At 34.6% G+C, this 18,681-nt stretch overlaps 1 long non-coding RNA gene across 1 annotated transcript; it reads right to left on the bottom strand.

The window, feature by feature from the left end:
• Positions 1 to 8,737: 8,737 nt before the first annotated feature.
• On the bottom strand, positions 8,738 to 18,347 carry LOC148659245 (uncharacterized). The gene is made up of 2 exons (XR_015940379.1): positions 17,952 to 18,347; positions 8,738 to 9,299 (listed from the first exon to the last, which is right to left on the bottom strand). It is a non-coding gene; the product is annotated as an uncharacterized LOC148659245 (long non-coding RNA).
• Positions 18,348 to 18,681: the final 334 nt, after the last annotated feature.

Genomic DNA, 18,681 nt, shown 5'->3' on the forward strand with positions numbered 1-18,681 from the left:
GGATCAGCTGTGTGGACATAACAGAAAAAACACACACAGAACACACACTGGGACGTAACAGTAAGAAAGCAATTAAGTAAGGTAAGATGGTAAGTTACAAAAGTAACCAACCAAATAGGTAAATTAGTAAGGTAAGCAAGAAAGGTAAAGAAGTAAATTAAGTAGAGCAAGTTAGTAAGGAAGTTACCAAGTAAGGTAAGTAAAGTGAGCAATTAAGTAAAGTATAATAAGTAAGGTAAGATGGTTACTTGTTAAAGTGGTAACTTCTTTACCTACTTAGCAAGTTGGATTACTAAAGTATGTAAGTTAAGTAAGAAACATACATACAGTAAGTAAATAAGTATAAGGATAAGTTAGTGAAGTAATAACTAAGCAATTAAGGCAAGCAAATCGGAAATTAACCAATGAAGTAAAAACACGTGTATTCACAAAATAAGTAAGGTAATTAAGTATATGATGCAAGTTAAGTAAAGAAATTAAGGTAGTAATAGTAAGTAAAATACCTGTAGAAACTGGGAGAAATTACAACACCAGCCCAACTACAGGGTTGATAAGTTTAGCCCAAATTGTTTGCCTTTAAGGTGGAATTCAGCTATTTGTATTAGAAGTATTTCTACTATTCAAATTGCTACTCTTACCTTTCACTTCTACTTCCATTACTGTCCATTACTTGCATACTAATAAATGTACAGCAACTCAGTTTTCTTAAAGTGGAACATGGTGTTTTTGTGATCAAAACTGCTTTTTGAAATTCTAATCAACCTATGATATCAGTTGTGATTTCCAGATGCTTTGAGTTGGCTTAGTCTACTCTACAACATAGTCCATTTAACCATCCATTTTCTAATCATTTTATCTAATACAGGTCTTATTTCTGTCAATATTAATGTGATTTAAAATTGTTTGCACAGAAAAAATAGTAGTATAAAGGTGAGTTCAAACGTCTGTCTGTCACTGTCAGTATTGATTATAAGATAGTTTAGGTGGGTAGCATATGTAGACTGCAAAGGAACAAGTAAAGGTTTATTCCATGCTGAAAAGAGAAGAAAGGAAACACAACGTGGGAGAAGATCTCACACCTGAAATGTTGTTTCCTTCTCTTTTCAGCATGGAATAAACCCATTACTTCCTTTAATTATAAGATGTATAGCTATCTAACTGTCAAACTGACATTTTAAAACAATGTTTGCACCAGGTTCTCTCAAGTGCTATGAGACACTAGTCCCTAATTGACTTAAAACTTAAACAAACCCAGTTCTTGGCAGAGACTGCTTTCTCCTATCTCCTATAAAATCCATTCGCTACTGGATATGAAATTCACAATTGCAAGTGGATGAAACTTTGTTTAAATATGAGCATAGGTTAGAATATTTAAAATTAAATGATCTTGAAAATTATATATAATGACATACTATAGAGTTGTAATACTACTATACAATGTGACCGGATGAACATAAATGTACACTGCCTCACACTGTTTACATGAATGTGGTACACTGAATCAAGGTGCTACTTTTAAGACTAAGAAGATAAATGATTCTTCACTTTTTTCCATTTTATTTTGCTATTACAATGAATGTTTAATTGCTGAATCAAGATCTCACACACTTAACTGAGAAATATATTTTGTTTACAATATAGATGGGTCTAAATCAATGTTGTATTCCCAAAGTACCTCACAATTACCTCTAAGCAAATGGTCTTGTCTTGGAGTGGAATAATAAAAGGCCCCATCTGCTTCACAAATGTTTAGCTCCTTTGAGTATTAGACAGACAAAGCATAAAATTGCAAGCCTTCATTGTTCAGAGCAAATATTGTACATGTAAAACTTTCACATTTAAAAAAGGTGGGTGCACTGGATTTTATTACTTATCGATCAGGAGTTTTTTCAAATTGTAGCAGGTAGTTTTAACAATCTGCCACATAATAGAGAAAATTGTGGGCAAATACAAAAGGACCTATAAGCACATTGGTATTTTAATTTGTAACATTAGCCTTTGTTTGACTAATATCTTCAATTTCAATTGCATTTCTTAACATCCATTTGTATTTTGAGCTTAAGGAAAAAAAAATCAGGAAGAATTTTAAGGAGCACTTCTCTTAAAAATTAAATCTGGTATACTTTCCGCCAAGGCATTGCAAGAAATCTACTGTGAAAACAACCCATCCCAAATGAACCAGCTACATTCATGCGGTGTGGATGCACGTGAGAGGAAAGAAGGCAGCTTAAAGCTGGAAGACTGAGTGACCTAATGTTGTTCAAGTGCCAGTTTCACAGCAGGGGAGAGCAGAGTTCGGAGGTGGACAAAGAAATGCCTCATACAAAGGGAGTTGCTTATAGAGAAGGACACTCTTTCAGAAATTAACGACGCACACAAAGCAATATTCGATTTTTCCCTTTGTCTGATTTTTAGGTAACGCTTTTCTTTAGGTGGCAGAAATCCTGCCTACTAATTAGTTTCAGATCCGAGCTGTGTGCCGCACTCACTTTCACCCCCTCCTTGGATTTGGATGGAAAAACTGAATCAGACTCATTTGCCATACTGTGCAAAACAGAAACTGCTGAGTATGTGTGGGGTTATTTCAAGCAGGGATGTACTGTATGTCCATTTCCCTGGACTCAGCAGCCTGAATTGACTCTGTAATTGGCATTTTCTTGTAAAATAAGCGTGCCTTGTAAGATGTTGAGCTGCAGGGGACTTTTTTATTGGAAATAATGGTGGAATAACTAGTTTGCCACCTTAAAAAAAAACTAATACTGTATTTAGTATTCATTAGTGTTTTTCAAGAGATTGAGTTCTTTGAACCTAGTGAAATCACAAGGGCACAGCTGTTCCTCACTGATGTTACGAACACATATTCTGAATGGCATTCTGATCAAATTTTCTGGATTCCCAAAGGAAACGCTTTCACACACAAACAAACACTACCATGGAAACAGCAGACAAAGCAACACAATTTCTGAAGTCAGGCGGAAAAAAACTTATGTACAGTATACACACAATAAATTCACAGTTGTATCTAGCATAATGACAAAAATCCCATAGCAATTCTTATGTTGGCAAATTTACATGGTTTGCTCTTTTTAAGAACACCTTTCTGATTTGCTTAAGGAAAAAAGGCAAAGTGATAATTCACAGTCTAGATCTAGACACCTGCTGGATAATACTGAAATCACATACTGTATGAGGAAGCTAAAAACCCCTTTGTTTGCTTTTGTTGTCAAACAAAGTATATTTGACATAAAAAATATATTTGTGTACCACAGAGATGACAGCTTTTTTTTAGTTTTTATTATCAATTCTACGTTTTTATAAAATGGTTTGTGAAGTCTAATAATAGTCAGTTGCTGTTGGAAAAGGAAGATTTAACACCCTACATTGAATACTACTAAGTTGAAAAAGTTCCACTTTATATTTTCAAGTACATACATTGTACATCCTGGAGACGTTATTGCAGTAATGGGATACTTTTAGGCTTTCAGAATATAGGTCCATATGGGAAGAGTCCTGCATTAGAAGCGAGACAATTTCAGGCTAAATAAAGAAAAGGTTAAAAGCAAAAATGTGAAAATTTGAAGAAAACATTGATAATGAACAGTGAATCCTAAAAGGAATGTAATTGCATGGATTGTAAACTAAAACCTAACACATTGATAATACAGTAGATAACCTATTTCATTCTTTATTTTTGATGTTTTCTTTGTGCTTACATTGTGCTCTACTGTGTTAAAAGTTATAAGGGTTTATAAGCTCTTGAGGACTGAGGTCTGCTGACTTGTGCATTGATTGATGTGCTTATGTCCTGGAGACAATCCTTCATTTTCAGAGTTAGCTCAGATGAAAGAGCACCCAAATATGCTTGGGGATTTTCCGCCTTGGAAAAGAACACTTTGTTCTGAAAAAAAGTTGTGAGCCCATTCTAAACACATGGCTTTCAACTTTTTGAACAAAGCATGCTTTAACCCCATACAGTGTCATGTGTCAGAAACACTAAGTGTATCTTTGTAAACTGCTAAGCAGATAGTCATGCATACTGTAAGTCAATGGGGACCAAAGGAATAACAAGGTTTTTTAATTTTCATTTTGAACAAGACAACAGATTACTTACAGAACAAACCTAATATTTTCCAAAATGGAACAGAAATGTGATGTAACAGATAAAAATGTGAATAATATCTTTGTTGTGCAAGGACACACATGTGTCTTTGGACAATGGCATAGACGTGGAAATCACTCTAGAAGAAATTTTATCTACAGGGCATTAATGATAATACATTTACTGTAGCTGAAATCATGCCTCACACCAAAGAATAAGGCATCCAGCTACATCACTGCTTGGTCACTTGGAAATGGAACCCAGTGGGCTTGTGTGGGCTAACCTTCGAATGTGTTATATATGGTACAGTAATGTGTCAATAAAACCAGCTTCAAGGGATCAACCATACATATTGTGATGGGATTCAGCTGCAATCCTGCAGACCAAAATGTATGATCCCATGCATGCCAATGTATAACTGTGCTATTCTGCTTTATTGATACAAAGTACTAATACAATTTATATAGTTATTGTTCCTTTCAAAACATAATATTTACAGTATATATAAAAAGTTTTTAATTACCTAGGTCTGAGTTCTTCTGATGTTTGCCAGTAGCGGTGTGCATGTGCGGACACAAGCGATGGTTGAGTACCATGACAAAAAAATAACAAAGCAAGTATTTTAGTACTTTTGCACAAATAAAACTTTTTTGTATGTTCATATGCATGGCAGGTTGTGGCATTTGCAAAGGCACAGTACAATAAAGCAAGACATTATTCAGCAGAATTAGATTTTTTATAATTTACTTTTCTCCAATTTATAATGTACATCAAACTTTTAAAATAGCAGAACATTCCCCTAATAAAATTGGAATAAAAGTATCAGGGATGCCATACAGTTCAGGACAATTTCTACTATAAACACATATAGTATATTATATTATTGTAAAATTAGCATATGTTTTAATACAGTTGCCGCGTCTTTAATTCTGCAATGAGGGACACAATAAAACATTATCATGATATTTTATTTTTTACTTGCAAAGCAAAATCCTTTCTTTGCCAAAAGCATACAGGATGTTTTCTGAAGGAATGTTTTGAATTATGGTTGGATATGCTTAAGTTTTACTACAGGGTATCTGTAATAACAGGATTTTGTTTTGATTGTGCTTTTTAATGTAGTAAACCTCTAAAGGTTTCACCACCTAGAATACAGACTGTGGGTTAAATGCGATCATTTGAGGTTAAATGCATTTTAGGCATTCTAGGTCTATGTTGAATTTAGAATGTGGTTCTGAAATCCACACAAATGCTTTTAAAGGTCAGATGTCAAGAGTCTAAGCAAAGATCATTGAGCCTTGAAAAGCCCTACTCTATGGGCCTTCAATAAATGGGAATTTAAACTAAAACAAAACAAAAGATACAGCAACTCAGAAGTGAATGAGAAAATGAAAAAAAAAAGTTTTCTCTGCTTTAGCATTTGAACAGCTTCCTTAAATTATGTCAATATATAATATATAAGCTCTCTCTGTTTAAATATATACAGTATAAGATTTAATATATATTAATATATAACCTCTTTTATTAACATTCTATATTAATATAGTTGATGAAGGAGAGTATGTTGATTTGTCCTCTTGTACAATAAACAGGAAAGAGAAAGATTTTTGTTTAAACTAATGACAAAGCCAAAAATGTGTTTGATATTTGTTATCTGATGTTTTATGTGGTTCCTTTGCTTGTTTGGTTAAGGCAGACAGGTTAAAACAGTACTCAGGGATTTTGTATTGGTATGGAATCATTTTTTAAATGCTGTGCACAGATATCTTGGCTATATATCAATTTGTGTAGCATGTATCTTATATTTCTTCCATTCCACAGTCTAGGTATTCCTGTTTCTCCCATACAGTAATTTGCAAAAATCATCTCTTCCAGATACAGCATTTATATAATTTTACTGCAATCTGCACAGTTTAGCAGAGAGCACAATTTAAATTCAGAATATAAAATCCAATTACACTTCTAGTTTCAATATATTCTGTTAAACTCTCTTAAAATGTCATAAATCAATCAGCATTGTTATTACCTATCTTCCACTGTATACCCAGTTTCAATCAAAATAATTCCTTTAAGGACACACAACTTGCAATTCACACCCCTTCTGTTTTAAAAGCAAATTGTAAAAGGACTAATAAAACAGGAAAATAGCTTTAGCGCAAGGCAATAAAACTGAATTTAAGTTGTAACGTAATGTTGAACTGATGTAAGTTCTAAATCCTGGAGTTGTTATTTTGTTGAAAGCTGAACCACTATTTATCAAAACTAAGAAATTCTACACAGCTCTGCATTTCTCTGAAATGATGATACATACTGTAAATGTACATTTCTTACACTGCAGCAGAACATAAATCTTGTAAAATGTTTTTTTTCATGAAAGAATAAAACTGTGGTTAACGGTATTATACCTAGACTACACTGATAGAGTAATGTCAGAGATATGTTACCCAGTCTGAGTTTACTAGTTACGTTGCATTTATATACAGAGATCAATTTTCAAAAATATCAGTGTAGGAGTTATTAAAAAACAATCTAGTGTTGGTGTCTAGCAGTTGTGAAGCATTTACAAGAACCCTGTGAGAGTTCCGAGTGTAGAAGAATCACAAAGCTTCAAGTGCAATTCTTTTTTGCCTTTTATTTTGAAAAGTAGCCACAACAAAGAGGGTATTTCCTGGGTGAATGCTTCAAAGGTGTAAGAGAGAAGTCGACTAGCATGTAGCATGGAGTACATCTCACCTCCTCTGAGAAAATCATGAAATTTCCCTCACCGTATTTTGCTTTCTTGCAGGTGTAGGATCTATATTTTGCATACTTTTGTCTGTATACTTTCATGTGCCTCTTCCACACTGTGTCTTCCGTGTGTACAGACACTGTGTGTCTGTGTGTTCTTTCTGCCTACTGTGTAATTAAGGCCACTAAGCCACCTGTGAATTCTGCGACTCTGTGCAAGAAGCAATTACCATTGCATGAAAGTCCCTTTTCACTTTTGATGGCAAACACATGGTCACTGTTCATCACTAGTAGCACTGGTGCCAGTTGGGTCTGTAATATGGTGCTGTGTGCGTACATTTTAAGCACCCCTAAACAACTGAAGAACCACTAGGCTGAATCAAACTTCATGCTGGAAAAGAAAATTGACCTAATGAGAAACCCATGCAAATATTTTCTAAATAAAAGCCAACAACAACAAAATATCATGTTATTGCTAAGCCTCCAGGCACATACCTTTTTAACTTTCTTAAAATCTGAAACATTATAAAAAAAAACAAAAAAGGTCATTTTGTCTCTCATATCTAAAACAAAACAGGCTTTAGGTCACTGACATGCAAATAATGACTCACCTATCACTGGTTCATAAATACTGACAAGTCTTCATCATAACATCTGCTAGTAGATTAAAAAGTAAGCGGCTCACTGCATATTTATACAGATAACTCGCGTGCAGCACATGTTTTTTGATATTAATAAAAACAATACTGTAACAATATGTGACTGTTGAGCTACATCTGCACATAATTAGACTTCAGACCTTCTTGTTTGACTTGATTGAGTGATTAAACGCATAAGAGTGTGATTGCTTGCAATATTCTCATTGCTTGAAACACCATTCAATCAACTGACTGGGTCTTCAATCATCATCCCTGGCCTTTTTAGAAGGCAAAGTAAAATGTGTTTAACTAAAATATTTTATCATGCGGAGCTTGAAGACAGGGGCTGTAATGCCTATGAAATACCACTAGAGGCCGGTCTCAGGGGCTTTTCTTATAAACACATTACAATTCTAATTATATAGAATGTTACTCCAGGTCACTGTTGCACAAAACAGTAAATTGTGTGTTAATGGCTAGTGTTTTTCTTTCAAGAAGAATGTACACTTTGTTTTCTAGGATTTCCAAATATTGCTTTCATGCTCTTGACATACAGTATGCACCACTTCGTACTTCCCTTTTCAAATAGGAATTCTCATTGAGTGATTGAGGCTTGATATGTTTTTTTATTTCACTATTAGTGAGAATTTCCAGTCTCCAGTCTCTTTGGGGGTGTCATCAATTTCCCTACGGGATTAATAAAGTATTATCTATCTAATTTATCCCAAATGCTAATACATGTTAAAACCATACTGAAATTTATAATATTTCTGTGTACATTAAACCATGTAAAAGACTGTCTTCATAGCACATATCAGAAATCTTTACACGATCTCACCATATAACCAATTAAAAATAAATGCTGCCAATGCCACACTAGCTTATGCTCTGTGGCCTAATTCTTTTCTTACAAGTCTTATCTGTATATTAAAAAACTGTATATTACCAGTTTCCATCCTACATCCAGACATGATGTGAATTAATGTAATCAGCCCTTAGAGCAACTGGCATAAAGAGTATCAATAAAACCCAGGTAGCATTTGTATGGAACAATAGATATACATGTGTGGTCATTTGTATTCTATAGTTAGTGACTTTTCATTCACTTCTTCAATGTGCCCTTCAAGGAAAAAAAATCAATAGCAAGAAGGACATATTGTTCTTCTAATGCAGATTTCTCAAGTCTTTATCAGACCCCATTAACTATTACTACTCATTCTCACCCCTAAAGGCAGAGCTGTTGGTAGTTTTTCAAGCAGAAAGATAAGAGACCTGATCTTTAGTGACCTTTATTTATTAGTAGATCCAGAATATAAAAATGCTGCATGCATTCTTGTCATTAGAAACAAGATAATGTCTAAAAGATGTCATCTGAGCTTCACAATAAATCACACACCAGTTTTATCTTGTTATTAGAGCAGATCTCAGTGCTGTCATTTCTGTTCCACGCTACAATGACGTTTTAAAGCAGTGGGAATGTGGATACAAGGGAATTTTCTTTTCTAAGTTAAAATAAAAATGTATGAAAATGTTTTAAAAGTACAAGGTCTTTGTGTGTTTTAGTTATGTTTATCTACTTTATATATTATAGGAGTCAGTCTCTTAAAAAATGATACAATAACAAAACACTCCTGTGCAGAAATACAGTGAGCAATTTACTCTTTTTATCACAGGAAAGGTAAATAATTATCATATCATCCTTCCGTTTTATCCAATACAGGGTTGTGGGGGAGTCGCAGCCTGTTGTGGCAAGCAAAGGGCGCAAGGCAGGATACATCCTGGCTGGGATGCCAGTCCATGGCTGGCCACACACAGACAAAGATGAACTACAGGATCTGGGACAAAAACAGCATTATTTTCTAAACTTTCTTAATTAATTGAAACAAAAGCAAAACAAAAAACCTAACTACTACGGGACCAAAAGATCAGAGCAATAGGATTGGATCTGGCATCCAAACGGTCTGAGCTACAGCCATAAAGCAGTCTCTATAATGTCACCAACCCAGCTCTTTTATTGACACAGAAAACCTTTCTGAGATTGTTAATTTTCAACTCATTTGCACTGTGTATTAAAGTTTTAAAGAAACTGTGCTTGAAACCAGATGTTTTCCATAAACACAATTAATGAACTTTCAGGTTTCCAAGAAAAGGCAGTACAGTGTATACTGACCTTCAAGTCAGAGCAAATCTAATTGGAAATCATCACCACCCCCTTAAATAATAATGGCACATCTGTCATTGTAATTGTCCTTCATTACAGGCATACAATGTGCTTTTTCCCCATGGTTATTTAAACAAGAAATTATTATCAATGGAGGAATTCATCTTTATCTTAAAATATTCCTGAATAATTATTGGTAGCATAGAGGAATATATACATCCTACTAAAAAACTTCGACTTATGTCTTCTGTGCCAATGCCAGCCATGCGACTAATTCAAGTTATTTACACTGTCGGAATTTCAATGACAAAAGAATACCGCAACTCACCTTTCTACTTTTTGTTAACATTTTTGGTACAGGCAGTTTGGGATTCTATTAATTCAAAATACAAAATAACAAAAATAGATATACATGAAAATTAATTAATGTATAAAAATACAAACCTGTTTTTTTTTCTTCTATTTGCATAAGGTTTTCTCAAAACTGCCATAGTGTGATTAAAAATGAAAGGTGCGCAAGTCTTCAAAAAAGGTTGGTTGTTTTTCATGTTATGTTGCCAGTGGGACTTCACTTTACAAGTTAATAATCTCTTTGTTTATACATTGGCGATATGCCCACAATCTCTGAGCTAAATGATCTGCAGGTGTTCTTGGAAGCATATTACAAAGACTGATGTTACTCATACAAAAGGCTTCATTTGTTCAGGAGTACAGACATGCTTCATTAACTTTCGAAATTCACTGGCACACTTCAAATAAATTAGTTTTGGTGCTAACCATTTCATAGTGTAAAGAACAGAGCAAGTTACAGCTTAAATATACTGTATATTTAATATATTTGGAAATTGAAAGACTGTGCTCACCAAAATGTTACGCAAGTGTTCCTAGCTCCTCTTTATTTTAACATAAAATGTATGGAGTAGTGGCAGAAAGGGGACAGTGAATGACAGTGACAGGTGTTTGAGCTGTGGCAACTCTAGGGTGACTGTGCCCACTTCCTGAGAAAAGACAGCTGCACTAAGGGAAGGACCCCTTCCCCTTTAAACAACAGAGCTATTATTTAATGCCAGCCTTCTCTGAGCTGGTCTTCAGATTTCCAGTGTCTTTTGATTTTCTTCCAGCAGAGATCTCAATTACTGCATTAAGCATAGTTTTAGTTCAGCCAAGGACCAGTTATTTTTGTAACCATATGCATCTTAAACTATTGGAGATTTGAAGTTACTTATCAAAATAACATATCAAAAGGAATTTTTTTTAATAAGCTAAACAATTGTATAATTAAATAAACTATATTAATAATTATTTCAGTACAGGACATTACATTAATCATGTAAGAAATAGCTTGAAAAGACGAGTTAGTGTATAATATTATTATTAATTAGGAAGCCAAAATCTTTGCAGATTTATGTAAAACATGAAGACTCATTCCATAAAATCATTTTCTATACTGTCTAAAAGTTTAGAATTTTGACAATTTTATAATTGTGTGGTCACTACTATTATACAATATATCTATTTTGCATAGATTCATAGTTGCACAATGGCTTATAATGTACATTGTTTCTTAAGACTCTTGGTAGGGATGCCACTGACCTCAAACAAGATTAATATAATGTTATTTATAAAATATTAAAGGAGTACAGTGTTACTTAAGGTAATATGCAACTGTCTTTTTTGTAAATAAATGAATATAAGTTAAGTTGTATATAAAGTCTTAATAGATATCCAAAACATTTATTTGCCTGGAACACCACAGCAGATACATTACTAGAAAGCAAATTCACAACAGAATAACTCAGCAGGCCACAAACTAATAAAAACAATATGTGCAGAGCACACCATATCTGTTTGTTAACTTTTGTTTCTGGAGTTATTCAAAAGTTTTAAAAATGACTGTGAATAACATTCATATGTACTCCCGATTGTTATTATAGTGGCATGCCACTGTTCCAGTATCTGTTCAATCTGTTCTTTACTTTTGACATTACTTCGTCTTACTTTTGTGGAGCAGTTTAAATTGTTTTGATGATTATCCCCATAACCGCTACAACAGTGGGAAATTACATCCCAAAATATTTGATTGCTCACCATGTTTAAACAATTCACTATTCCAATAGCAGTCTAATCATGTCTTAAATTTCTCCATCAACAGTTCTGTAGGTCATATTTTTTCACATTGCAGCTGACTCATTTAGGTAGCTACATTTTTGGTTTATTCAGCAAGATGTACCAATGTTTGTACCATTATTTCTTTGGAACAAGAAATGGTAGCTGTCACTGGAGCCGGTCCTAACTCCCGTGTAGTGCGTATTAAGGACCCTATGCAGACGATATGATCGGGAAGTGACTGGAGAAGGGCTACAGGGACAGCACGATGAGGAGAAGGATGGGATGACAGACAGGGGGGCGTGACGACGGTGAACAGGTGCAAGGGGGGAGCACAGGCAAACAAGTCCAAAACAGTCCAAGGGGAAATCCGGGCGCAGTCCAAAATCCAAAGCTGGGTGATCCATCCAAGACGAGACAAGATTAAAATCTGGAACGGAATCCGGAACAGGAACAGGGAGCTAAAAACAGAATGACGAAGCCAGGCTCTGATCGGAAGTCTATGCCTTCAAGCCGCGGACGTAGGACAACTTGATGCTTCCGGAGCACCGGGTTTAAATCATAATGGTGAATCCAGGGACAGGTGTACATGATAATGAAACTAAAACACAAAAGGGCTGGAGCGCCCTCTAGAGGAAGGATGACGATCATGACAGGTAGCATTGTACCCATGAATCATTTTTGGTTCAGCAGTGAAGTTTCCATGAACTATTCAGATATTAGTAAATGTTTTTTTTTTTTACAAAGATACAGTACAGTACCTATAGAGTCTTTTTTCCATATAAAAAACAATCACATTTTAAATATTTTAAGCAGCGGTGGACTGTCAGTTTGTAAGACAGGTTGAAATGACCTGTCCTTTATATTCCATGGTTTTTCCATGAGACCTTTTAAGGACAATTTCAATCTGGTCTCATTATACACAAAACATACACAATGTTGTCACAAATGGTTGTGCTCCAGAGAGATCAAACAATTTTCAAGGTACTGAAAGACCATTGTAGCACATTCAGATGTTTGTTTCCTCAATGTCAAGCATGACCCCATCATAATCACTAATGCTAATAAATTTACACACTGCATTCCCAATCACATCAAATTAGAGATAAAATTATAGTCTCAAGAGTCTATAGTATGACTGACCTCACGAATACTCCTAAAATGTTCTTGAAAATTGATATTAGTATATATCTATGAATAATTTAAAGTGTATACTTTCAGATTTCACATTACTTTGACAAGAACTAACGTAATGAACAAAATTCATTATTTGAATTGCATTAATTCATACTTATGGAGGTAAGACATCCAAGATCATGTTTTCTGATCCTGATATTAGCACTTGGTTGTGCTAATTTCTCAAATAAACACATTAAATATTCTAGATGATCTGAACTGATACTTTAGTCACTTGTCTGCCTTTAGAAAACCTTGTCATGATATACTATCAACACAACATGAACTATTTGGAACCCTCGTGTTCTGTACCACAGGCAGGGTATTTCAGGTAGTGCACCATTACTCTTACCTTGGGAACATTCTGAGAAAAACAGAAGGGCTTGCCAAATATTTATTGATGGCTGGAAGCCAACACTGCACATTGGTACAGTGTGAAACCATTGATTTAATTGCTCCATTTGTCAAAACAACAAAGGGAGATGCATCGTCCACCTGTTCCAAAAGATAATTATCAAACATATTCTGGTCGTGGGCATTAAAAAAATCAAACTTACAGAAGATGCAGGAACAACATAGCTGGTTATAATTAAAGTCAGACTTAAGTAATCCCTTGCCAACTGCGAGGTTTACGTTCCTGAAACGTAAATGTGTGGTAGCTTATAAGAAGAAATATATAGTAAGTGGGTCCATTAATGTTACCGGGTAGCAAATTCAACACAGATAGTCAACCTTTTCTGGAGCACTAATATTGTAGATGGGGTATAACTTACAGGGCCATTCCAATAATATGTTTCTTCACATGAATCATAATGTTAGAAATAACTACTGTATATACAGTATAATGTAACCAATTTTACAATGCTCAACACTTTATGCACCAGGCTTCATTTCAAAGTTTAGGACAAACAAAAAAAACTCAGCAACTAATACTTTTGATTTATGGCAAAGAATGCTGGAATAGCCTAAAATGTACACCACATTGAGTGGGTGATTGGTGGGAGCAGTGGGTAGTCTTTCTCTCAAACATGCATTATGAACTACATTAGCATTTTATTGTGAGTATCTCAGATTCATTATTATTTTCATTTATCAACCTATTGTTGATGGATATCCTCCCCATGTTTTTAATTTTTAAAGGTAATTTTTTGCAGTATTTTTAAAAAAAATTAAAAACACGTAATTTCTGTTCTTCTATTAAGGCTGTACGTGAATGATAGGTTTCCAACATGTGTTATAACTTTTCAGTTACTTTCTTTTTGTACATTTTTGTACTCATTGCATTTGACATGCTGCTGTTGCATCAGTTAAGGTACTGTATAATGGGAAGCGTTAATGTACTATTCCAGTACACATTTTTAAAAAGGAAAAATGTCATTATAACTAAGAATAGTACTTCATCTTGTAAATTTCTCTGAGGGTGTACAATACTTATTACAGGGACAAAACAGAGACTGTCAGTCTGAATACTTTATGATTGAAACAGGAATTCTATAAAGAACAATAATTCAACAATTTAATAATAAATAAATACTGGGGAGTTAATTGAGACTTGAAACTTTACAAAGCCTTTTAAAAATACAAAATGTCTTTATATTGTCCAGTAGATGGCATGGGTGTTGCACCTGTAGTGTGACTAAAGGCTACAAGTAACTGTTGCCATTGCAAGACATTTTTAAATTCATGGAGCTTGTTAAATATTTTTAGTGGCTTAGTAGATTTGCAAAATATTTGACGACGCTGCATTTCATATTCTTCACAGAATAATAAAATTACTCCTGAATGATTAATTAACAATGGTAACACTTCACAATAGGTTTAAAGGGATGCATTACTAATTTATTACTGAAACATAACTTGATGAAAGCTATCAAATATCTGAGTTTTGCCTTTTTAACGATATATACAGTACTAGGATGCATGTTTCTAGATGTATTGTTTACTTAAAAACATATTTCCAAGATGGAAAGCAGAGTATTTCAATATTTCTTTTTTATGGGGTCTACCTGAGCTCTGTCATGACAATCACTGGGAATCCAAAAAGTCTGGTGTCATTGGAGGATGTTTGGGTGTTGTAACAAATATTTACTCCCCCATTGAGTGATGCTAGTACTTTCTAAAATTATATTATTTTCTATACTCATGTACCACACTTATACCTGGAAAAATATTTCTGCATTATCTGCACTAGAGGGAACATAGATTAAGCTGTTGCCCCCTGTAATGAAGCCAAGCTGGTTATAAACTCATTGGCGGCGCTAGATACAGACCTAGTGAGAGTGGGCACAGCAAAGCACACAAAAATAATCCTGAAATGTACAAACATTAAAAAATAGATGAGTAGTTGTCCAAATGGCAGAAGAGACAGATCTCAAATTTGCTTATTTTTCATATCATAAATTCAATTCTTTTAGCATGTGTAGTTTAAATAACAAACGATTATGCAAAAACATAAAAAACATGGTACCATGCGAAAACACAATGGAATGAAAGTTAAAACAAAAGATTGTGGACACACCTTAACATAAATAGTGTTTTAATAATGTAGTAAATTGATATTTTTGGGAAACTACATTGTACAAATTTTCAGAAATAAAGGACTGCAAGATTATATTTGGCCAGAAATACAAATGAATGAAAGCCACAGCTTAGATAAGGCTATTGACTTTGTTGCACACCAACTTAATAATTAAAATATTTCCTACTCTCAGTTTGGAAATTTAGCTACAACAGAATGCTGTTTGGTATATGTTCCAGTTTTTCTTTACCTTGAATTTGACAATAGAATTGTTCTGGATTTTTATTGCGTCCACAGGCAGCATACAGTAAAATCTGTAAAATAGCAAAGAAAATACTATTTCTGTTCAATGTCCCCAAATATTCATTTTTTCTCTTCCTTAATCTGAAGCCAGCAAGTATTTGGCTGTCAAACTGAAATAGTATTTGTGGGTTTCTAATGCATTTGGCTGTAGCTTATAATGACATTTTCTCCCAGATTTGCATTGCTAAGTGACAGCACTTCAGTTTAATAAATCTGCTCCAGAAGTCTGTTCTGGAGAGAAAGGCCACTGTGGAAGGCTAACGTCCGTCAATGGCAAACATAAGTATCTCTGAAAAATAGAAACCCTCCTGATTAAAAGCCTTTTTACTGTATCATCATTTATATGTATTTTGGATAATTCTCGAGGGAAGGGTTTCAGAAGCAATATATTCCCATTACTAAATAAACAACAAGATTTTTCTTATTGCGAGGCAGATTAAACAAAATCTGTAGGAGTAAATGATAATTTATTACAGACCCTAATAATTTTATTGTATAAAGAGATCAACATTGAACTGCTACTAGCATTTAGGTAACAGTAACTTACACTAAAAAACTGCCTAGTCGTGTTGAGTTATAACATTCAAGAACTGTTTTGATGGGGATCTTCGAGCTACTGATAACAGTATAAAAATGAGGGAACAAATGGCATCCTAGCTCATAACCTTTCTTTTTTATCATAAACCCTCCCAATCAGGAATTACCAACTGTTCTTTAATATGTACTGTATCTCTCCAGCAAAGATTCCTGATTGGGGAGAGAATTAGAAACGGGACACATGACAATGACATGCATGCTCCTCCAACGTTCCTGCCTGCAACGTCATTCATCATTTGACATTTCAAGGTCCACAACTCTTGACAAGAGAGTTAGCTTTGTTTGGAAAGCAATTAATCTCTTACCGATGTCACTATAGGCCGCTATAAAGGCACATGAGTAGATGCTTTCTGGAACTCCAAAAGAACTCTGGCTGATCAATAATAGTCCTACCTAGATGGCATTGTGTCAGTCATGTGCTGCCATTTGTGTAATCTCAGCCACAGTATGGTGATATGACTCAAATTTGGGCTAGCCCAATATTCTAACCACAGAACTATACCAGTTCTCTCTACTGGTTGAGCCATTTTAGGAAACATACATATCTGTAGTCTTTTATATGTTCTTATGTAGGTGTAATAACAACATACTTATGTTTTTTACCTAGCCTCTGTCTTTGCTAGCTATTTTGTGAAAGACCTAACCAGCTGCACTACTTAACTCAATGGGCTATGTATACTGCTAAGCACTGTGAGCACTGTAAGTGGGATAAGTATAACTGATGGGACAGTCTGAATGTGCCTTAAATGTGCTACGCATGTAACCGGAACAATTCAAGTACTATACTTCAAATGTTCAGTATAGAGTAACTAGCTTTGGATAATAACATCACCTACGTAAATGATGATGCAAAGCTGTAGCCTCCTTCATAACCTAACCTAGCATAACATATTAAACCAGTGGTATGGAGAAGCCTCTGTATAGTCTCTCTAAAAAAAAAAAGACCAATCCAAGGGAAATCACAGTATAGACCAATAAAGCTTGGTTCTGAATTGTTGGAAAAAGTAAAGTAGTTTTGTAATTTCCTCTCAATCACATAATTGACTTTTACACACGTTTAAAGGGATATAATTCAAGGGAAACTCTTCAATTAAAAAGCAAGAGTACACACACAATATACAAAAGGGTTTGGTAGACCCACCATTTCCTGTGTGCGCCAATGGAAAGCACTACAAATACTATATAACATTCTTTTCATCTTTCAAGTATAATTCCCTTCCAACTGGCGACTGTACCTAGAACTGGCAGGGTGAGATGCATTTGGAGCGGTCTACTTTATATGCACCAACACAGAAGATGCCTGCTTTATGATAGAACCTACTATACAAATTAATAAATTCAATCTTCTCTGCTGAGTACAGCAGATAGCATTTATGCTATTTTCAAGGAAAGCAGAGCATAGTGAACCAAGATCAATGCTGCAGAAATGAGAGACATGCTCCATCAGCATGTGACTATTCTGAACAATTTCCAAGTTATAAATTAATTTTTATTCTCTGTTTTCTTTATCATGATCAAGTAAGGCTCATTTGATAGACTGGCTATGGTGACGGGGTTGCTGATAACACAGAATGAGTTCATTTGCACAGATCAGTAACCCGTTCAGGCTGTATCAATTGTACTCACATTCAATGCCAGGAGATTGTTATCCCTTGTGTTCACAACAGGCTTAAAATCCAATTAAAGAACACTGAAACTCCATTTTCTGCTTTTGTTTTCCATTTCTCTGTTTATTTAGATGCTAAATATAGCTGCTGAAGCCTTTTTTTATTTGATTTTGCAGTGCTTGAGTGCCAGCCAGCTTCCTGCTTGATTTTTGGATTTCACCCTGTTTATCTCCCTTCTCTTTTCTTCTGTCCCTGCTGATGACCAGCTACCATCCTCTGCTGCAGAACAAGCAGCCAAAAATCCACTTCAGTGCTTCCCACAGGGTTTGTGGTCCTACTTGCTTTGGAAAGACACCTTTTTTTACTAGCCTGGAAAACTTCCAAGCAAACTTTTACGTAATCTATTTTTTCTATTGTGGAAAATCTGTCCTATTTACAAGTAACAGCAGTACTACCTGTATCTTTGCGTCCATATCATATTCATATTGTGTTTAGCACATATATCCAGCCACAGTACAAATCTTATTTTATGCCAGTATAAATTATTTGGAAAATGAAAAATGTGTAAATACACTTTTATAGAAATATCTAAAAATGTTTTAATAAATGCAGCATATCGGATACGTTGGAGAAAAACAGTTATCTCTCCACGGAAAGTGGTCTGAGCTTGAATTCCATTTGTCACCGTCTTACTTTCTCACCTACAAAAAAGAACAATAATAACAGTTTTAATAAAACACTGAAAAAAA

This window comes from Lepisosteus platostomus, chromosome 7, assembly GCF_059453375.1.
Source record: "Lepisosteus platostomus isolate fLepPlt1 chromosome 7, fLepPlt1.hap1, whole genome shotgun sequence".
NCBI classification, from domain to species: Eukaryota; Metazoa; Chordata; class Actinopteri; order Semionotiformes; family Lepisosteidae; genus Lepisosteus; species Lepisosteus platostomus.